This window comes from Macaca mulatta, chromosome 3 (genome assembly GCF_049350105.2).
Source record: "Macaca mulatta isolate MMU2019108-1 chromosome 3, T2T-MMU8v2.0, whole genome shotgun sequence".
In the NCBI taxonomy this organism is placed as follows: Eukaryota; Metazoa; Chordata; class Mammalia; order Primates; family Cercopithecidae; genus Macaca; species Macaca mulatta.
The window spans coordinates 89,213,539-89,237,382 of record NC_133408.1 but is presented as its reverse complement, the minus strand read 5'-3'; positions in this window follow the sequence as shown (position 1 = coordinate 89,237,382).

Here is a 23,844-nt window from a genome sequence, read left to right as displayed (position 1 = left end):
TATAGAGAACTTTGTTTTGATTTAATTTAATGTAACTTAATTTGGGAGAGCTAAGTAATTAAACATGAGGCCAAAGTACATAAGAAAGTGGCAGTCTTTTATTGCAAATATGCACACACTCTCGGGCGAAGTTCTCTGGTCCTCAGGTGTGGGGGGGGTGCCAGGGAAGTCGCCGCGGCGCTCTCGGGTGATGTTCTCTGGTCCACGAACGTGGGGGGGCCGAAGAAGTCACGCTGGCTCCTGCCGGCAGCGGACTTTTATGCCTGAGAGCTGGAAGGGGAGGAGTTTGGGGCATTTGTGTAGGAGTGGCTTCTTGAATTTCGTTGTCCTCGGCTTGACGTCATTCTGCGCATGCTCAGTTGATTTGGTTCTTTTCCCAGGCACGGGAAAACCTGTGATGAAGAACCCGGAAACAACAAGGACTGCTCCATCTTGTTCACCTTCCTCCATCTTGTCCCTTTTCCTTCACCCAAACAACTTAATGGCTTGAATATTTTTAAAAATATATAATATTATCTGGAAAAATTAGGTTATAAAAATATAGGTACAAAAAAGAGCTTAACTGCATAAATACATTTCCATATATTTCTGTGTGAATTTGCATATACACGTAGAAAAAAAACATAGAAAAATGTGCATTAAAATGTTATATTATCCGAGTGGTGGGACTATAGACAGGGCTTATCAACTTGTTTATTTTCTTTTATACTTTCTAAATGTTCTACAATAAGAATATATTATTTTTAAAAATTCTTAAATTAGGTTGTATTCAGTTGGTGCAAAAGTAATTGGGGTTTCTGCCACACTTTTAATGGCAAAAACCGCAATTACTTTCATACCAACCTAATGGATATTTTCTGTCTGATAAAATTTTCAGGAAAACTAAGTATAACATAATCAAGTGAATCCTACTGCAAGTACAGGGCCTATTTATGTGTATTTACTTGTAGGAGATGTGTGAGCTGTTTGGACATGAGTGTAGAGAACAAAAAGATTCTGGAAAAATACAAATTTAACCTATGTGGGAGTTGAGGTCGCTTGTAAACTAATAAAGAATGAACAAGGAAACAGGTTTTCATTTGTAAACATTGATTTTTATGAAACATATTTTGAAAGGGATGGAGAAAGTCCCAGGCCAGGGTAGATTCTCTCTACTCTCTTTCCCTTTTTTCTCTTCTATTGTAAAAACACCCCAGTGTTTTTGCATTTCTGTTTTTCTTCCAACTCTTCACATGGCAACTTAGAGAGGTGGGAAGCGTTGGATTATTGGAGGAACATGGGATGGTCTGGAAATTTCAGAGGAAATCAACTTCTCTCAAACCAGAGTACAAACAGGTAACGTTGGGCTATAGCTTGTCTTAGATTGCTTGATTTGTGTCCTATACTTTATTTCAGGGGGACCTCCCTGCTGCAGGAGCCCCACACACCTACAAGAGATGGAAATCTGCAGCCCACACTCACTTTTATGCACTATATGACCATACACACTCATGCACACTCTCCAAATCTTCTAAAGTAGTTTTTACACACTCAAATGTTTTCCAAAGGAGGCATCACTTCTTTCCACCCCCAGGCACTGCCCACAACCATGCCCTATTTAATTACTTCCACCATACATGAATATGGCAGAAGCCCTCTCAGGGACATGAGAAACCATTTAACACCTAGGACTGGCCCTTCTGCCCATCAGCAAAAAGGCTGGCACAGAACAGAAAGGAATTTTCATCTTACTTAGGATATGGTTGACCTCTTTGCCAGTGGGCACTTTTCTGTGGGCTGGTGGCTTTACAAGTTCAGGTTGGACCTTCTTGAGAATTGACAAGATTTGACCAGGGGCCAAACCTGTGACATCCAGGTTCAGAAACTAGTTCACCTTCTAACCATGTTCTGATCTCTGGTTGCCTCTTATTTTCTACCCACTTCTTGGGTTCAGAGTCCCGCATTTTTCTTCTGAGTTTTGATATGATAATTTCTAGTTATCTCCGGTATAACCATGTACTTGTCCCGCATCTATTCCTTGGGTTGATACTGATTTTGGATGTCCTCCCCAGGAATAGAGGAATAGTGTTAACTATGATGATAATGATGATGATAATGGTGATGATGATGATGATAATGATAATGATAATGGTGATGATGATAATAATGATGATAATGGTGATGATGATGATAATGATGCTAATGGTGATCATGATGATGATAATGATGGTGATGATGATGATGATTACCACTTCATGAATGCTGTCCATGGACACTGCTAAATGAGCTGATGATATTCACAGCAACTGTATTAGAGAATATTGTTATCCTCCCATTTGCAAAAGAGAAACAATGAAAGAGGTTAAATGACTTGTCTAAATTAACCTAGCTAGTGAAACCCAGATCTCCATTCCAAACACTTGTCTTACTCCAGAGATTCCGCATTATCAAAATGGTTGTGGGAAACCTTGAGTGGCAGGAGTTGTGTAGTGATTGGGAGGTGATGTGGATCCTGTGGATACTGACATGTAAAAATTTTGTCAGTAAAGTGTGGAAGGATGCGGAGTTTCCTGGGAAGGATGAGGGCTTGCTTTTTGATAGTAGAGCCTTGAGCATATTTATTTGCTAAGGAGAAAGCACTGATAGAGAAGTTGAAAATCCAGGAGAGGGAGGGAGGGGATTGTTAATGAGGGAGGACTCTGAGGAAGCCGCAGAGAAGGGGTCAAGGGGGTGTCGGACTTGCTGAGGCTCTCCAGAGTTCTGGATGATGTGGTGCCTTAGTCTCGCTCCATCTCTCACTGTCTCCCTCAGATCCTCAGGCAAGTCACCCCATATCTAGACAAGATGTGGGTTTTGCAATCTACTGTTGATTATGAACCTCCATTAATTAGGCTATGCAAAGGTTCAGTCTATATACAGCCATGTACTTGCAGGGAATATTATGGCAAAATCTCATCAGAATACTTTTTTTTTAAGCACAGATATCCAGTGTTTTTATTTATTTGTTAATTATTAAAATAAATTTTATTGTGTATAATTGAAGTTTACAACATGATGTTATGGGATACATAAAGATAGTGAAATGGCTGCTGTAGTGAAGCAGATTAACATATCTGTCATCTCACATAATTACAATTTTTGTGATAAGAGCAGCTAAAATCAATTTATTTCACAAAAATTTTTAATACAGGACAGCTTTATTAACTGTAGTCCTCATGTTGTACATCAAGTCTCTGAACTTGTTCATCCTACATATTTGCTATTTTGTATCCTTTGAACCACATCTCCCCATTTCCTCTCCCCCTACCTCCTGCCGGTCATAACCACTGTTTCATTCTCTGTGTATTTTAGCCATATATATATATATATACACATATATATATATGATCTAGCAAAATATCCCCCATATAAATGAGATCAAGCAAAACTTTTATGTTTCTGGCTTATTTTGCTTAGCATAATGCCTTTCAGTTTCATCCATTTTGTGGCAAATGGCAAAAATTCCTTTTTTTTTTTCTTGAGGCAGAGTCTCGCTCTGTCACCCAGGCGGGAGTGCAGTGGTGCAATCTCGGCTCACTGCAAGTTCCGCCTCCCGGGTTCACGCCATTCTCCTGCCTCAGCCTCCTGAGTAGCTGGGACTACAAGGCACCCACCACCACACCCAGCTAATTTTTTGTATTTTTAGTAGAGACGGGGTTTCACCATGTTAACCAGGATAGTCTCGATCTCCTGACCTCGTGATCTGCCTGCTTCGGCCTCCCAAAGTGCTGGGATTACAGGCATAAGCCACCACACCCAGTCGCAAGATTTCCTTTTTTTAAGGCTGAGTAATAATGCCTCTGTGTGTGCATGTTAGTGTGTGTGTGTGTGTGTGTGTGTGTGTGTGTGTAGCATCTAGGTTGTTTTCACCTATTGGCTATTGTGAATAATGCTGCAATGAACATACAAGTGCAGATATCTTTACAAGGTGGTGATTTCATCTCCTTTGGGTAAACACCCAGAAGAAGGATTGCTGGGTCATATGATAGTTCTGTTTTTATTTTCTTTAGGAACTCCACCCTGTTTTGTATAACAGCTGTGCCAATCTACATTTCTTTTTTTTTTCAAGACAGAGTCTCACTCTGTTCCCCAGGCTAAAGTGCAGTTGTGTGATCTCGGCTCACTACAACCTCTGCCTCCCAGGTTCAAGTGATTTTCCTGCCTCAGCCTCCCGAGTAGCTGGGATTACAGGCACTCACCACCATGCCTGGCTTATTTTTTTGTATTTTTAATAGAGATGGGGTTTTGCCATGTTGGCCAGGCTGATCTCAAACTCTTGACCTTAGGTGATCCACCTGCCTCAGCCCCCCAAAGTGGGGATTACAGGTGTGAGCCACTGTGCCCAGCCCAGTCTACATTTCTATCAACAGTGTACTGTTGTTCTCTTTTCTCCATACTGTCGCAAACATTTATCTTTTGACTTTTTGATAATGGCTATCCTTATGGATATGATGTGATATCTCATGGTGGTATTAATTTGCATTTACCTGATGATTAGTGATGTTGAGCACCTTTATATGAGTTTATAGAACTGAAGAAAGATTCCTCATTCAGAAAAAAAAATTCTTCTGATAATGCAATTTATTCTTTGTGAACTATGTGGAACTGACTTTTTCCACTCTTTTTTTTTTTTTTTTTTTTTTCCATAGAACTCTTTCAACCTATGGGAGGTAGGGACTTCTGCCCTCCAAGTTTTCATCGTGATTCCAAATGCACTACTGAAGTGGCATTGCTTTCTTTGCTATTAAACATGGGTTTTCTGCTCCTTCTAGAGAGTTCTTTTCCTAATGGAGGTCAGCAAACTGCAAGGTCTAGTAATGATTGATCCCAGTCCCACACGGCATTTTACAAAGCCGAAGTAACGGCAGCCTGAGCCATGGCACAGTAAAAGTGGTTTTATGTTTCCAATGCCTGTCCTAAAGTAGTTTTAAAGGTCAGCATTGATCAATAAATCATTCTGATCACATGTATCCTCTCTGGGGGCCCATTAGCTAGTGGTGATGACTTAGTCATCTCACCATCAGCTTCATTAGTCCAGAAGTCCCTGGGACCACAAGTTCAAATCTCTGTTGAGCTGATGTAGCTCTTGGTCTTCCTGAAGTAGATAAATTGAGCTTCACATAGTTTGTCGTGCAGAGATTTCTATGACGCATCATCTGCTCTCTGGTGGCAGTACAATATCTATGACCCCTTTCTTAAAAAGGAGACAATGCCTGATCCTACCCTAGTAACTTCTATTTTTCATCTAATCAAATAAGGCAGATATATGGCTTCTGAAATGATTAGATTTGTTAAATTCCTTAAAATGCCATGTCAGGGCAATGATGCCCCTTTGCCAATGATCCCATGCCCTTAACTGTGTGCACATTCTGTGAGGGCTTGGTATAGGGGGGCTTTCAAATACAATACTTCCAAGACGCCAGCAGAGGGTTGGAGTCAGAAAAAAATAAGGAAGGGGACTGCTGGTAACACTTTTGAAAAACAGACACAAAATGTATATTTTCTGCTTGTGCCTTTGTGACTGGTAAGATTATCAGGATGAGAGTAACATCAGGGTGTCTTATCTTCCTTCTGTAGCCAAGAGAGCTCACGATAGAGAAAAAGGTGATCTGCAGGCCAAGGACATTGTTCACACTGCATATTTATGCTTGTATACTCATGCAATGTTGGAAAATGCAGTGAACTGTGAGTTTCAGTTGAGTAGGGCTTTGTCTGAAACTGGAGTCCAAAAGTATCATGAAGATTCTTATCATTGAGATGCTCAGGGTCCTGAAAAAACTCAGCAGTCAGTCTGATTAATCCTCCTCCAAGAGTTCCTGAGAAGTCAACCAAGAGGCGAAATTATCTTCCAGGCTGTGGGTGGGTAAGTGACCCTCCAGCTGGTTGTTAGGGACTGGCTGTGGCAGTTATTTACTTTACTGGGCTGGAAAAATCATGAGGACCTTTCTGTCCCCAAAGGTTCCTGCCTCTTCTCCCGGCCACTGGAGAGAGATACGAAGGAAGGCTGGTATTAAAGTTCTCTTCCTGGTCCAAACCTCTCTTCCCTTGTCCCTGTATTAAGAGGTTTCCCATACCTGTTGGCAGAGCCCCATAAAAGGTGGCAAATGGGCAAAGTAGTGAGGGGTGCCAGCCCAAGAAGTCTGGTCTTCTCCCTGTGACTGCGTCAGCTGAGATTCCCAAGGTCACTCAGTGATTTGCTGCCAGAGTGGAAATCACTCCCTAGGTCCCCTGACTCGGCATCCAGCTCTCCATCCATTAGACTGTGCAGCCTCTCACCGCCAGCGAGACACACTCAGGACACTTTAATTTCAGAATTTGATTCTATGTCTATTTTTCAGCTATTTGCTGCAACATTCTGGGAAAGTAAGGTTTAAATTTCCTACAATCCAAATCATTTTCTAGTTTACTTATAAGTGATTCTGAAACAGTTGGCCCTGGAAAGCTGACAACTTGATAAAATGTATCTTTCAAATCAACCTAGTGCTGCCTTTATATATAGTTAAATCATCCAAATCCAGGGTGCCGAGTTAAGAAACGGAGATCTTCTGTTCCCAGGCTGCCTGTCACTTTGGGTAAGAAAACACACAGAGTTATGCTCGCTTACACTTACTCAAGTGAGGTCTCTTGGGAAAGAAATAAGCACTGGCTTTTGGCAGGTTTATCTGCTTTTAGCCAATAAGAAATGGTTTCTGCGGTGATGTGCGTTGGACAAAGGTGGTTTGGGAAGACTTAGTGTCAAAACTAGCAGCCAATATAATGTTGATGGAGAAAAGATTTTATATATATATATTATTATGAAGGTTGGAGGGTTGAAGAGCAACACTGAACATTCAACGCCAATGATGGCAGTTTCTATTGCTTTAAAAAAATAGATTGATCTGTATTTGATGTGGCATTTATTCATGACACCAAGCTGGGATTGATGTGACATGCGTTGCATCTCTTTACACTAACCCAGGATCTCAGACATGGTGGCTTCTCTGATTTTGCTACACAATATGATTGCATCCCACCCTTTGGGGGAAAAATGGGGTCAAGAGCATGAAAAAAAGAGGGAGTCATTTCAAAACATCTACATTTACGTCCAGAGATTCTAGATGTCAATAGAAGGGTTTTGATGCATTTTTATTTCAGGGTAAATCAGTGAAATGAAATCGGTATCCTCATGCTACTACTGTAGTTGACAATTAATTAAAAGATTAGTTAAAAGAAACAAACAGATACACTGATTAAGCTGATTTTCTTTTTTATTTCAACAGCCCAGATAAAGTTGTGGTGCTACTTACTCAGTTTTTTCCCTTCATCTCTGTATGATGCTTGTTTTTCTAAAGAGTAGTAATGTAAAAATCAGTACGGTGGCTGAGTCCCTTAGCATCCAGGCAAAAGAGTGCAGTACCATGAGCAGCCTTGGGGGCAAAGGGGACGCACTTGGAAAAACAGCTGGGTTGCTGGGAAGGTGAGAGATCAGATGGGTACCCTTGCCATTGGTGTAAAGATGGATGACAGCTAATTTAATATACTCTGCCACCTATAATGTCCACAAGTAAGTGGCAGGGACACATAAACATCAATAGTATCTGTTAGAAATCTGGCTGTTCACAGTGATAACTAGCTTTAAAAATGAAAGATGATTTAGATTTTGAGAAATACTGTTGTAAACACAATGAATAGCATATATTACTTGTAGGCTCATTAGCCAAACATTTCAAAGTACGAACATTAATCTGGTAAAGTCATTTAAAATCAAGTTAAAGGGATTGTGTTTCCTACTTTGCCCAGTCATTTCCATACTCTGTTGTCTGTCTCCTTGTCCAGGTAGCTGTGCTGGGCATCTAAGACAGTAGCTGCCACGTGGGCTTTGGAGTAAGATAGACCTGGGTTTGCTTCCTGTTTCCACTTTGCTTTAGGACCCCGGTATATAAGCTCTCTTGGCCCCAGCATGATAATGCCTGTATAAGGCATTTGTAGAATTAAATGAGCAAACATACATATAGCTCTTTGCTTAGTTACTAGCACAGAAAGTGCTCACTTAACAGCACTGTTACTGTTACGTGCTCATGTGTCTGAGCATTATGTCTCAGTTCGTTCACATCTAAGATCCTTAAAGGCAAGACTTATGCCTTGGTCTTCTCTATAGTACTTCCTACATTGCTAATAGTTGATCCATTTTATTGAAATTAATTGGATTAGAAATTACAACCACAGGTAGAACCACTTTTTAGGGTTGATAACCCTGAATGAAACATGAATTCATGCTCTTCTTTTGTATATAGGCTCTGTGGGTGAGGGTGGGGCCTCCTAGCCAAGTTGAAAAAAAGATGATAACTGGGGAGTAGAACATCGCTACTGCAATGAATGTACTGATGATTGCCCTGGGTCAAGGCATAGTGATCTTTCCCTTTGTTTACTGTGAATCCCAGCAAAATGGCAGAACCCCAGCAAAATGGAGAAGCTGGCTGTGTTACTGTAGTAATCCCATGGCACGGAAATAGTAAAATAGTTCAACATGTGCTGTTCAGCTGATACTGTGTGCTGATTTGTGCTTTCAGGTTGTAGGACAGTTGGAAATTGTGCAAGATGGGTGGACCTGTGGAATAAAATGATCCCAGTACACAGGTTCTCCCCTCTCATCCATAAAAGAACCACACCTGAAAGTGAAAGTTGAATAGTGACTTTCCTCAATGACCAATGTGGTGGAATGAGTGATAAAGCAGTCTCATATCCAAGCAGGCAAAACAAGATCAGATTAAAAATAAAGCATTTGGGGGTTCTGAGAAGAACTGATCAACTTTTAAAAAGAAATAATTCCAAACCAGTATTTCTCTTGCTATTACTGATTTTTTTTTGGAGGGTGGGGGTTGGGGGGGAGTTCAGTTCTAAAGCTTTTTTTTCTTAGTAGTGAGATACAGCAACCTTATATGAGAGGAAGGAGATGAAGAGGGTGAGATGGAAAGGGTATTAAAAATCTTTTTCACTACAGCCAGAATGCCTTGCTTTCCAAACTTGTGTGAAAATGGTGAAAAGTGGTTTTATTTTTGGGAAAAGAGGAAGGAGAATAAGAGAATGATTTGTTGAAGACCAATCTGGAGGAGTATAATTCCCATGTAGAAAAACTCAACTTGCAAATTATAAGCTCTGAAGTTGCAAATACCTTTGAAAAACTTTGCTAGCAAATCTACATCAAATGTATCCTGTAGTATTTGTCTTAAACTGGGTTCATGCATATTGAAATGTTTTACTCTGAAGACAACCACATGTTGTGTCAGAGGATGCATAAATAAAGAGCAAACACCCAATTTTATAATTTACATTATAATTCCGTGGTCTTAATTTTTGTCCCCTAAGCTTTCTGAAAGGAAGACAGATTTGAAAGAGAGAAATTTATTTTGAAAGTTTATTATTTTTAGTATGAAAATTTTATCTATATATTTTTATATAAAATGTGTAAATAGCCATATGACAAACACCATTCAGTTAGCCACCCATATTAAACAATGTAATACTACCTATTGTTGAAGCCTCTGAGGATCCCTTCTTGAGAAAATTCCCCTTCCTACACCCAAAATGTAACTCCTATCCTGAATTTGATGGGTCACATTATTTTTCATATTAAATAGCTATTAGTTTCCAGAAAATACATATTAAATACACGGCTGATAGAGACATAATGACCTAAGAAAATGTCTATATCTCCCTCTAAATGACCAAGTAAAATCCAGATTGTGAGTTTCTTGCCTAACACAGGAATGTAGCACAAATAATGACAGAATGTTTATACTGTGTCTGAGATGAGTGGATTACAGTATGATAGTAAACATGTATTTTACAAAAGACCGTATTGGCTACAGACCCCCATTAGATCATTTAAGTTAGCTGAATGATCGTGAAAGAATTGGGCAAGTGTTCGTTGACTTTTGAGGTTTTTCCATTATTCAGTAGAAATTTTGCAATTTCACGTGTTTTTTTCCCTTTTAACCCTGTCTCTAGTGTTCATCTCAGCTATGTAGTTTATGTCCAGTACTGTGCTTTAGATTAATTGAGATAATGCTTAAAAAGAGTTTAGGAAAGTACACAGCATGAAATGAATGCTGTTACAGTTGCTCTGTTACTGAGAAAGCCAGAAATTTAAGAGATACTGCTTAAAGGGTAATGAAAAAAATCTCAGAGCGGGCTTTACAAACTAACTTTTATACACGGAAGACTTCCGTCTAGATTTTTCGAGTTTTATAACTGGAAGGAATCTTCTAGACAGTCATTCATCTTGTTTATTCAAAGACACAAAATCTAAGGTATAGAGAAGTTAAACGACTCAAAAGCATGCAAGATCATTCAGGAAGATTCAAGATGAAAACCAGTGTTCCCAACCCCTCATTCATTGCTCTGCCCTTCCCTGCTTGCCTCTTCAGGAAACGGAAGCTGGAGAGAAATGTCTAGATTTCAACCATGCACGACATACATCCAAATACCTTCACCTAATGTCAAAGTAATGCTTTTGTGTCACTTGGCCTAGCAGCACTGAACAAAGTGGTTTTCTTCATGGTCAAAATTTTAAGAGGAGTTTTCTTTTATTTCTACTGCAAACAAAATAGTCTCTATTTTCCTAGTACCACCAGATATGTCCTTAGAACTTCTTTGTATTTATTGTAATCTGTGAATATTGTGTTTTACAGCCTGTAAATTAGATATAGAATTGAATACCGAGGTAGAGCACAGAGTGTTAAAATGTTCAATTCCGGTGGGGGAACCAGTGAGCGGTTAAGGCCTGGTGCATATAATGTTAATATTACATTAAGTACTATGTTATTGCATGAGATGCTTATTGTTAATGTCTGTGGGGAGGATCCGTTCCAAAGATTTCAATTTCAATAAACAGATTATGCAGTTCCACCACACACAATTAGGGAGGTGGTAATGAAATGGTTATAAAGTCCCTTGTGGATCTGTCATCTTTTTTTTTAATTTTGTAAATAACATCAGAAGCATTCGAGAGGGAAGTGCTTATGCATTTATTTATTATTGATTTTTTAAAAATACATTTAACATTACCAGTTATTGCAAATCCAGTCTCAGTGAGTTAAAGAAGATAAGCTATTTCTAGGTTATTAAATGCTGAGTGTATAGGGAATTGTGAAGTGGCATCCTTCATATAAATATATTAAATATTAATGAACAGTGATTGTAAGGAATTAATTTACAGCTACATTTACTTGGCAAATAAAACCGTATTAAGGTTTTGCCCTTTTGTTGCATGCAATGCGTGTTTTAAAGAAACCCCTTTGGCTAATGGTTTGGATGACTGCTAGTGATTCTGTCCTACAGCTGAAATCATGCACAACTGCAGAGAATCAAGTCGGGTTAAACATACATTGTTTCAACAGGCAACGAATTGTTGGAGGTGCAACTTCAATAAACTGACAAAGTTTTGAGGGATCCCTAAATGGTTAACTGTTATTCCTTCTGGGGCCTATAATAAAGCAGTAAAAATGAATGCTGGATGGTTAGCAGCCGAAATATCTCCTTGGAGTAAGATGTTTAATATAGCAGATAAAAATTCAGGATGCTAGCCGTTCATTCAGGAAGCCATACTACAGGCTGAAGAGCGGGGGTCTGAAGCAGGCTGTCTGCATTTTATTTTTTCCAACTTCAACAATTCATGTAACTTCTCTGAGCTTTAGTTTCTTCATCTGTAAAATGTGAATAACTATGTTCCGTTCTTCCTAGGATGTTGTTATGGAGATTAAAGGAAACGTGTACAGTAAGCACAAAACATAGTATGTTGCTCATAGTGCTCAATAATTGTTAGTAATTTTTCAAAAACATTCATCATTCACTCTTGAATTCAGTAAGTGATTATTAAATATTCTAATTGTCAGGACTGAGGATACGGTGTTGAATCACAGTCCTCAAGTTTCATAGATTTTGCAAAATTTCTAGACATGATTGGGAAATGCCAAGGAATTTAGATACAGGATTAGGTTTTTCAGAGAGGCATAACCAATAGGATATATAGAGAGATAGACATATATGGGTGGATTTATTAGGGGGCTTGGATCATGTGATTATGGAGGCTGAGAAGTCCCATTATGAGCCATCTGCAAGCGGGAGAACCAGGAAAGCCGGTGGCGTCACTCTCTGTCTAAGGCTGAAGGCTTGAGAACTGGGCATCAGCATGTGGAAATCCCAGAGTCCAAAGGCCGGAGAACCTGAAGTTCTGATGTCCAAGGGCAAGAGAAGGATGTTCCAGCTCCAGAAGAGAGCAAATTCACCTTTCCTCTGTCTTTTTGTTCTATTCAGGCCCCCACCAATTGGATGGTGCTCACCCACATTGGATGAGGATGGATCTTCCTTACTCAGTTCACTGATTCAAACGCCATCTCTTCTGGAAACACCCTCACAGACATCCCCAGAAATAATGCTTTACCAGCTATCTGGGATTCCTTAATCTAGCCAAGTTGACATCAAAAAATTAACCATTGCAGGCTGGGTGCAGTGGCTCATGCCTGTAATCCCAGCACTTTGGGAGGCCGAGGCGGGTGGATCACTTGAGCACAGGAGTTTGAGACCAGCCTGGCCAACATGATGAATCCCCATCTCTACTAAAAGTACAAAAAATATTTAGCCAGGTGTGGTGGCGCACAACTGTAATCCCAGCTACTCAGGAGGCTGAGGCAGGAGAATTGCTTGAACCTGGGAGGCAGAGGTTGTAGTGAGTCGAGATGGTGCCACTTCACTCCAGCCTAGCCGACAGAGCAAGATTCCATCTCAAAAAAAAAAAAAAAAAAAAAAAAAATTAACCATTGCAGTGTCACATTATTGTTTTTCTATAGGATTATGTTCTTGTCCATGTTCTATGTCTTATCTTTCATTGGCAGTTTATAATTACACAAAGATATACAACCACTTTTTCATTCTCTGTTTCTTCCCCAATCCATTCTTCAATGCTCATCCAAGAAGAGGTATTATTAGACAAAAGCTCCCCTGCATCTAAGCACTGTGGAGCACCTGAATATATAATGAACCCAGTCAGAAGTTATTGTCCAAAGACTTGCATTTTTGTAGCTTTGACTACCATATTTAATTTCTATGTATTCTTTTTAAAGTGTTGAAATGTACATGCCTTTCTGCTGGGTAAACACATAAGCATATCTAGCTCAATCCAGAAAATTATTGCATACCTACTCAGTGCAAAGCACCACAAGAGAGAATGCATAGAACATACATTAAAATGGGCATTATACTAGGTACTGTGGTGGGAAGCGGTAACAAAAAGATGATAATAGATAGTAAGAGAAAGGATGTAAAGAGGGAAGGAAGGAAAAGATGGAAGGGAGGGAAGAAGTAAATAGGCAAAATGTGTTTTTGAAACTAAGAATTTGTCAATGAGAGAGAAGAGAAGAGGAAGAAAAGAAAAAGACGAGAGGGGAAGGGAGGACAGAGAAGAGAAAAAAGTCTACTTAAACCTATCAGAAAGGAGAAGGTAGGCCAGTGACTCTCAACCAGAAAGACACGCCTACCCAGAATCTTTGGATGGCATGGGCAATTTAAATAAGCCAGTCCTGAGATTCTGGCATAATATGAGAGGGCCGCTATCTTGATTCAGTGTCTCTGATGGTGAGGAAAGAAGTGGAATTAGCAAGGGAGACTGGGAAGTATGAGTTGAGAAACTATCAGCAAAGACAGGAGAGGACAGCGTTCCAAGTTGAGAGAGGGTTTCCGAAGGAGGCTGTGGCCAGCGTGGAGCATATGTCATAGAGCTCCTAGCACACAATGAACATTTACTGAAGGCTAATTATTAAAATAATTTATTAATTCTGTATGGAACATCCAGTAGAGCAAGACTGAGAACAGCCAAATGGATTTTATAATTTCAGTAAACCAGTGGTGGAAGGTTTATTTCAGGCTCTGGTGGGAACAGTTCACAAGAAGGGTCCCTCCAGTTCCTCTTGTACTTTTCTGTCCCACAGACACTCTTCCGGTCTCTTCTACTTCAATTCTCCAATTAGCCTATCCGCTTGGAGCCTCTGCCCTAGTCGACACCTCTGATTCTCCTTGTTGCCACTCATCTATGACAAACCCCTCAGCTATCTACAAGACAGGGCCATTCTGTGTGTCATGGGACACTGCTTCTTTATTTGTAGCTGATATTCATCTAAAACTGACCTCCTGCCTTCATGCTTCTGGACTTTTGCTCCAGCCCATTCTCATCTCCCTTGGTAGAAACCCTGCCTCTACCATCAGCCCTATTTAAAAATCAGCATATTTCATGAAGACTTTGTTGATCAATTCTTTGGGATTAACTTGCCTCAATATGCTTAGCACTTATAATATTATATCTTGTATGATAGTTGTGAACTTGTAAATATCCTTGCTACATTTAGGACTCTTGAAGGAGTGCCCACGTGTTATAAGTGTCCAGAGGATAATTTTTCTCAGTGAATTGGTAAGTGAGAGCATTATCTTTTTTTGGTGCCTCTTCTAGTGCCAAACACAGTGTTTTGCACATAATAGTTACTTGTTAAATAGATGTTGAATTGAGTTCATGGCAGCCATTGATATCTTTCATTAGCCTTTTAGTTCACACTTTGTGCACAGGCAGTAATACATTCTGATGAAAGTTCTGGGTCAGACTATCAGAACTGTGAGAGCCCAGGAGAAGCAAATGCACAAGAGTAAGTACCAGAGAGATTTCCTGTTTCTTAGTTATCTATTCTAATCATCACCTACTCCAGGCGCCATCTATTCCTAATTACAATCTCTTGCCTTCTCTCTTTTCTCCTGTTCGCACTTTCTTTCCTCTGCTGAGATTCATCTTCACAAATCTTTTCATAGGGAGATGGTTTAATACCTTACACTTCATGTAGTACTTTATCCTTTCAGAAAAACATTCACATGCATCTCATTGAAACTAATATGCTACTTGAGTCACTTCCATCTGCCTGAAGTATATTTCTTTGTTCTTAGTCTCATTTCTGCAAAGGTCAGTAGAATTGTAGTACTAGAATTTAGTATTTCTCCAGTTTTCAATCTTCCAAAGACAGCTGTATGACAGATATGTTGGTGTAGGTATTAACCCTGCCAGGCAGATCCAGGCTGGTATCTTTGTTTTATAGATGAGAAAATAGGAGCCCAGAGAGGTCAAGTGATTTGCTCAAGGTAGCTGACTTCAGAATGGCCCATGTAAACTGATGAGACATCTTTCAAATCCTCAGAGCAAAGCCATGTTAGTATTGCTTGGCTCATGGCTCTATTGGTCAGTGACAGGCACCTTGTCTCCCCACAATTTTATGATACAAAAGCGGTACTATGCAAATCAGGGAAGAACTTCCGGAGACAGAATAATGAAGAATAAGGGAAAAGAAAAATAGGTTATGCAAAACAGGAAGTAGACGGCCCTGCATCTGTTTAAGTACATTTTGCCGTGACATTTAGGGACCAAGAATTGGGTGTCTTCTCATGTGTCATCATCTTATGTGGTATACCGGCCATGTTCTCCAACGTTTACTTCACCTGCATGGTACAGTAGCACTGTCCTTGGATCAGAAAATAAGGCACTTGACCCGCCATTCATTGTAACACGTGCTTTGGATATATTTTTCTATTTGTGGGAATGCCTTTCTGCTGATCCATTTATACCCTCTCATGGAGTTTCCATGGTGACCAGGAGGCATTTTTACAAGACATGTGGTCAGGGGCTATGGATAAGTCTGTGTCTGTAGAACACAGAGAGGCTAAGTGCATGTAGCAGGAGAGAAAAAGAAACTTGGTAAATGAAGCCATGTGATAGAAAAAGAGCTCTGGAGGGAAAACAAGAAGTGTGCAAATAAGACTTAGTGAGGAATGTTTACAGTAGTTAGGATATTTTAATTTGCATTTTAATTTCTAACAACGGATGCTCTGTAGAAGAGTGGCACATGTTCAGTAAGCAGGCTTGGTTGCAATGCCAACTTGAGAAGGTTTAACTGGTAGACCTAGTTACTCTATGCCAATAAATACAACAAAGTTTTACATATTCCAAAACAGTCTATTGTTTCAAGGGAATAGGTCTTAACTTAGATTTCATTCACACAGTGAGGTTTTGTTGTACCTGAATTTTGTTTTTTCCAAGATCAGATAGTCTCCATTTAGCAAGTCAGATAAATCCCCACGATGCAAGTTTGATGTGAGTCCAATGGAGCCATATTCCCCAAAGTGTGTTCCTTGGTGGACCACTTCACCAGGGTGCTCATAAGTAACATGCAAAACTATAGTTCTGTGGACAAAGAAGTTTAGTATAAACAAAGTTAAACACTCTGGTTTTCTCAGAGCAATGATGCCATTGTGCTGGTAAATTTTAACATGCCATTATGCTGGTAAATTTCTAAGGAGGTATAGTATTCAGTATTTCCAAGACATTTTAATAAATAAAACATCTCCCCTGGAACATACCTTAGTATCATTTAGAAAACTGAGTAATTACTTGGGTAAATGCTGTTATACAGCCTGGGTTTTCTAGGCATCTGTGACATGGTTTGTCATATCATTCTAGGGAAGACTGGGACATGAACAAAGTCAGAATCTCTTAGCTGTGTATCTCTACTATTACCCCACACTCTGGAGAATCTCTATCATTCATGGCAGCACCTTGTTTTGCTTTCTGCTGTCTGGCTTTAACCCATGCCAGTATGAATTTAACCCCTTTCTCTTAATCAAAGACAACTTTAAATGCAATGTATCAAAGAGTATATGATCAACTAGAATCTGACAGAGAATATCAAGCCCTGATCTACCTACAGAAGCTTTCTGGACAATTAGTTAGATAATTTCTAAAAATCAAGAAATGGCCGGGCGCGGTGGCTCAAGCCTGTAATCCCAGCACTTTGGGAGGCCGAGGCGGGCGGATCACGAGGTCAGGAGATCGAGACCATCCTGGCTGACACGGTGAAACCCCGTCTCTACTAAAAAATACAAAAAACTAGCCGGGCGAGGTGGCGGGCTCCTGTAGTCCCAGCTACTGGGGAGGCTGAGGCAGGAGAATGGCGTGAACCCGGGAGGCGGAGCTTGCAGTGAGCTGAGATCCGGCCACTGCACTCCAGCCTGGGCGGCAGAGCGAGACTCCGTCTCAAAAAAAAAAAAAAAATCAAGAAATAATATCCCCAAGACTCATCTTTAAACCATTAGTATTGACTCAAAAAAGCTGCTTTAATTCTCATGTTTGAGTCTCTAGTGGAGCTAAGAAGCTGATATTGTAGCTATGAAAATTGTGGAGAAGTTTCTAGAAGTAGCTTCACGGAAGGAGTAACACAGAGAACAGGGCATTACGATGCCCTATCTGTAGTGGGAAGTGTTCTGGATGGAGATTCAGAGACTTGGGAACCTAGTCCCTGCTTTGACACTTATGAGGTGATTTTGACCAAATCCCTTAAAACCTCTTCTGGGACAGCACATTCGGCGTCCGGTGGATCTGTCTCTTGAGTCAATAGTGTTTGGACAGAACAGATCCAGAGACTCTCTTTCTATTAAAAATAAATAAATAAATAAATAAACAAACCTCTCTTGGTTTCAGTTTCATCTTTAAAATTTAAATGGTTAAAGCAATTTCACTACTGGGTATATTTCCAAAAGAAATGAAATCAGTATGTTGAAGAGATGTCTGCACTCCCATGTTCATTGTAGCATTATTTAGAATAAGTCAAAAATGGAAACAACTAGGTGTCCCTCAGTGGATGAATGGATAAAGAAAATGTGGTACAGATACACAATAGAATACTATTCAGCCTTAAAAAAGAAAGAATTCTTGTCATTTGTAACAGCATGCAGGAACCAGAAGGACAATATGTTAAAAGAAATAAGCCAGGTACAGGTTACCAGAGGCTGGGAGAGAGATGAAGGCTTGGGAGAAGGGGAGATGTTGTTCAAAGGATACAAAATTCCAGTTAGGCAGGAGTAAGTTCAAGAGATCTACCATAAAACATGGTGACCATAGTCAATAACGATGCATTGTATACTTGAAAATTGCCAACAGGGTAAATTTTTAAGAGCTCTTACCACAAAAAAGGTAACTATAATGTGTACATTCATTATCTTGATTTAGCCATTCCACAATGTATATGTATTTCAAAACATGTATATCATAAATATATACAACATGATGTTTTGAAATATATGCAAATTTTATTTGTCAATTAAAAATAAATAATAGTAAGTTTCAAACATAGCAGTTAAACCATCGATTTTTTTCACCATCTTTTCCTTCCTACATCCATGCTTTTCAAATGAAATCATTTCTGTAAAGTGGATAGAAGCACTCCATAGAGTCCTGCTGGAAGGTCACAGGGAGGGACAGCGTGGCAGAGTAGGTGGAACTCTGAGCCCACTTCCATCCCAGAGTTCCACCTGCTCTGCCACCCCGTCCCTCCCTGTGACCTTCCAGCAGGACTCTGCGGAGCAGAGTGGGAACCCATTGTTCTGTAAAGTCCCCATTAGCAATAAGGCACTAGGTGTTCTAAGTCCCAATTTGTGCTGAGTGCAGTGTCAGATGGGAAGGGACACTGTGGAAGCATGTGCCATCCAGAGCTGCTGGTGGTCCTTAGGGTGTGCACTGAAGCCGGGTGGAGTTCACAAAAAGTGTTATAGCTGAAGCCAGGGACAGCACATGGTAGCCTCACATATGTGAGCAAAGGAGGGGAATGAAGATGAGAAGGAAAAGCTAAAGTCTAATATTCCTGTAGTTAAAGGTGAATATCTGTTAAGAATTTTGTGTCTGAAAGTTATTTCTTTATGGGAGGCTTTAAAGGAGGTGCTGATCCTCTCGAGCAAGCCAGATAAGTCTTTTTTACCCTCATTCACTCTATTCCCAATTCTGCATTAGGTACATTGGGTATGGTCCCACTTTTCCTACTCATTAATATTAACATGGTGCCACCCATTATTTTTATTTCTTTGAAGCCATCCTTGGCCTATTTATTTAAATTATGCAGAGGGTTTGTATTTCCTAAGATTACAACTCCACTAGGATCAATGATTATGTCATGCTTCCCCGGGGATTACAGCCTGCCCTGACTGGCAGTGCACTCAGTGTTTTCATAAGACTTTTCCATCCTGGTGATAATCTAATGCCCTTGATTAAAAGGTAGCTGCACTCCCCCCAGCCTCTCATAAAGTGGTGTCTCAGGTGGGACTAACCCCTCCTTCATTTGTTAACCGTTTTAAGCCAGGCTGTGGCTGTGTGTTTGGTGCATTTAATGGGATGAAAACTCATTGAACTTGAGGGCTTGAGAAGATCTTCGGGATCCTATAATCTGAACCATTCTATCCCATTTTGTACAGGAGAATGTGGACCACTGACTCACCAAGGTTGAGACAAGAAAAGTGACAACAGTAACATTTACAAGCCTTTGCAGGATGCCGAGCACAGTTGGCATACATGATAGTGCTTTCTATATTCTTGTGTTTAATTTCCTAATGACACAGCCAGGAGGGAATTAGCAGCCTTACTTTGCAAACAAGAAAGTTGATGGCCATGAAGCCTAGATAATGTGTCCACGTTGACAAGTTTACACATCCAGTTCTGAGGAGTAGCTTCATCTGACTGGGCCTCTTTTGTTTGGCTAGGAACATATCCTCCCTCCACCTCTCCCAGCCCATTCCATTTCCTGTAGCGGTGGCACTTAGCCTTTGTTTACGTTCTTGTCACATTTTAATGTACTATCATTCTCAGTGTCTCATCAGTTTTAAAAATGTGACTCCCAATAAAACAGCAACAGTAAACAATCTTTCTATAGCAGTCACTCTGTTCCCTTGACAAATCGTGTTTCTGCCCCAATGAGGCTGCCCTATGCCCAAATGATGCACACTGTATGGATGTGTATAGTTCTTGCACATTCTATTAAACAGGAATTCTGATTTTACATCTTATCTGCTATATCTTATTCACAGCTATCCCATTTTACTTTAAATCCTTGAAAATTTCTAACAGACATCACAGTCAATATCTCTTTGGTTGTAAGACAAGTAAATGATACATTCATCAAAACTTGGCAGCCCACCCTACAAGGGTTTGCAGTGTACTCATGGACCACAGTACACCTGTTGAGAACCAACATAGATTAAATGCCAAGTTCCTAAACTCTGCTTGAGCATTGAACTATACTTGTACCAGAATCCAAATGCCTTAGTAGTTACATTTCTCCTCTGTTTCAGACAGATTAGTTATTTCCTTTTCTTCTTGTACCTCTGGCACTAAGACCATGCACCTGCATTATTTATTGATTTTCTAAATGAATTTTATTTATTAGTAACATTATTTCTACACTAGCTACCAATAAAACATTGCTAAATTGCTTTTTGGCTGTTTCAAAATTTATTTCATTTTAATAAGCAGTTTTTCAGCATTTGAGAAATGTGTCTAAGACTACTTTAAGCATTGTGAAAGAGAGCAAAGAGGTATAACACATGGTCTTAACCCTCAAGTAGCTTATAGTTCCCGTGAAACAGTTTAACAAACTGAATGCACAAATAATCATTATGGACTGTAACTGCTTAGAGTTGTTAAGAGAAAAACAGATCTACAGGAGCTTCCACTGGGCCTCAAATGTTGGGTTAGATTTTGACAAATGAATAAAGGGCATTTTAGGTCTGGAGATGGCAAGGACAGAGACCCAGAGACACAAATGAGCTTGAGCAGAGGACTCAGAAATGATCAGAAAGGAAGTGGCTAAAAGTTTACTCTGCAACTTTAGCAGTTCTGGGAGGTAAGGATTGCCTTGGAAAGATGGGTCCAGGGCCTGGAGTTGGAGGGTCCTAGAAACTTGAAGATTTACATTTTATTCTGAGAATGGTGAGGAGTGCTGAAGGTTTGTGAGCTCAGGAAAAACTTCACAAGGATGATGCTGGCTGGACATCAGTGGGAGACAGTAGATTGGGGACACAGTAGCAAGGGGAAATGAGAACCAGCAGAAAGAACAATTAGAAACCTATTGTAGTAATGCAGGAATGATGTACAGAAAATAGTAGATGATTATGCACATAGAATGGGTAGGATGTGAGATACACTGCTAAAATAATTAAGACAAAAGTAGATGATTAGTTAGATATGAGATGAAGGGAATGAATTGAAACTGGCTCCAAGGTTTCAAACCCTTGCAATGGGAAGAATCCTGATTTTGAGGAAGAAACTCAACTTTTATTATGAATCCACTTTACACCACACACTGTAACAAAAGCTTTGCATGCATTAATTCACTCATTCCACATATTGCCTGGAGAGTCAGATATGAATGCAGAATTTTCACTCTACATAGGAGGAATCTCAGGCTCAGGGAAGTTATGTAACTACTTCAAGTTCACACAGCTGACAGCCAGCAAAGAGGCCCCTAGCTTGAAAGCCCACATTTACCAATTTTTACCATGCTTACCATATTGGATTACTCTGAGATGGTCCCTTTGTTGCTTAATCCAACAGATCCTTCTCAGTCTTCATCTTGTTGACTCTACCATGATAGGTACTATTGACCATTTCCATCTCTTCTCCCTTGGTTTTGGAACTTTGCTCTGTCCTAGTTGTTGTTGTTGTTCTTCCTCTTCTTCTTCTTCCTTCTTCTCTTTCTTTTTTCCTACTTTCTTCTTCTTCCTCCTCTTCCTTCTCTTCCCTCTTCCTCTTCTTGTCCATCTTCTTTCTCTCCTTCTGCTTCTTTGACAGTTTCTTTTGTTTCTAGTGGTTTTCCTTCCTCTATCTGCCACATGAAGACTGGTGTTCCACAGGATTCTGTCCCCATACTCTTCCTAGGCTATATTCTTTAGCTCCAAGGTTTCATTACTACACAAACTGATGACTCTAGTATTAAATTTTCTATCTCAAATCTCTTTCTGAAGTGCAGGACTCCCATATACCTACCTGTCTCCAGACCACCTCCACCTGCATATCCCATAGATACCTCAAACTCAATAATGGACACATTATCTTTTCGGAACAATCTCTTTTCCCTCCTGTTGATTTGGTTGTTGCTCTTGTTCCTTTGCCACTGAGGCACCACCATGTAGCCAGTAACCCAAACTTAAAGGACAGTTAGTTTGACCCATCATTTTATAGATGAGAAACATCTCCTGCCTACTTTCTTAAGTCTTCCTTTGTTGTAACCTCAAGAATTTGGAGAGATGAAGCCTCTCCCCAACAGTGACTCATCCACATGCAGAAGTCTCTTTAAACTAGAAGCTACTAATTAACTTGACTTGTTTTTTTAGCACAAAAGAGGTGAGAACCAGATAGATGATGAGTATAAAAGTGAGAGCTCTGAAAGGATATACAGTGATGGCGATGTATCCCAGCCTTGGATGAAAGGATGATGGAGATGACTAAACATAAATGCCCCATGTTTGTTATGTGTGACTCCTAGAACCTTGTTTGGAATTGATTTTAGTCACTTACAAATACTTCATGTTTACTACAAAAAAAAAAATCAACGAATTCCAAAAATGGCAACAGTTCTGAGAAATAAATACAACTTGCAGGTTAATAGCTTTCCCCATCATGCAGAGAATTCTTGGTCATATTAGTAATTATGAAATATAACATTTCTGTTCAGGATCTATAAAACATTTAGTGTCCTCCTTCCCACAAAATACATTATTGCATAAAGAGAAGGCTTGAAGATAAATTACTGAAGGGTACACTTATAATATAAGTATGTTCAACTACCCAACGTTGCTTACTCTTTGTCCTCAGTCTCAGCTGAAGACCATGAATTTATTTCCACTAAAATTTGAAACGTTGAAGCTAGACCAACTATGAAATTAATTGTCTAAGACAGTGATGCCTCACATGAGTCCCTGGACCCCTAAAGATTCTGAAGCCAGTAGTGGCAGTTTCGTTAATTATTTTTATTGTTTCAAAAGTTGTCAAATAAGAATTTACTCATGATAAACAACTAACAGATCAAATGTCTTTCGTTAGGCTGAAATTATATTATTTTTATGGCTTAATATGCTGATCTGTAACCCTGAAGGATAGTCATATATGTTTCTATAAATTAAAAATGAGATCAGAATATTATCATCTTTAAGTAAGTTCAGTTTATTTGACATAAAAGTTTTCCAAGATCAAGATGCTTAAGATAAAAGAGTAGTCAAGCTCTTGATGGAGGAAAACAACCTGGAAACTTAAGAAAAAGAAGAGGGGGGGAAACAGGAGAGTTTTCTAAATAGAGAATCAAGGTGAATAAAAATCCAGAGGCAAAAAGTAATAATTAGCCAATAAATACAATAAAATTAGGAACTGACCAGCCACACATGAGTAAAACTTTCTCAATCCCAAACTTTCCAAATCCATATAGTACATTGCAGCTCCTAGGTGATCATTCTTACTTTGTGGTAAGCAAATCACATCCTTTGGAGAGCCTTTTCCATTCGTTCCTTCTCCCTACTCTAGGACCTTTAACATCATCTCTGTCATTGCACCTCACTACTCAGCAGCGCAAATATCTATTCGTGTTCATCTTGTCCACCAGACTGTATCCTGTGTCTTGACATTTTCTGTGTCCAGCATAATATCCAACACAAACAAGATATTTCATCAATAGTGGCTGAATTAATAAATAAATGAATGAGTCTTGCTTCCAAGACCTAAGACATTTTATCATTTTTAGGTCTGGTTTTTCAAACAAGGATTCCACAGAGAATGTGGAAAACTTGGTTGGTTTCACAATTAAAAATAACTTTGGAAAATGCTATATCCTATAATCCCTTCTCAAATTCACAGTCCATTTTACATATTAACGGGAGTTAGACTTTCTCTCCAAGTTCAATTTGACTTGACCTCTAGTATCTCCCAACCTTATTTGATCATGGAAACTT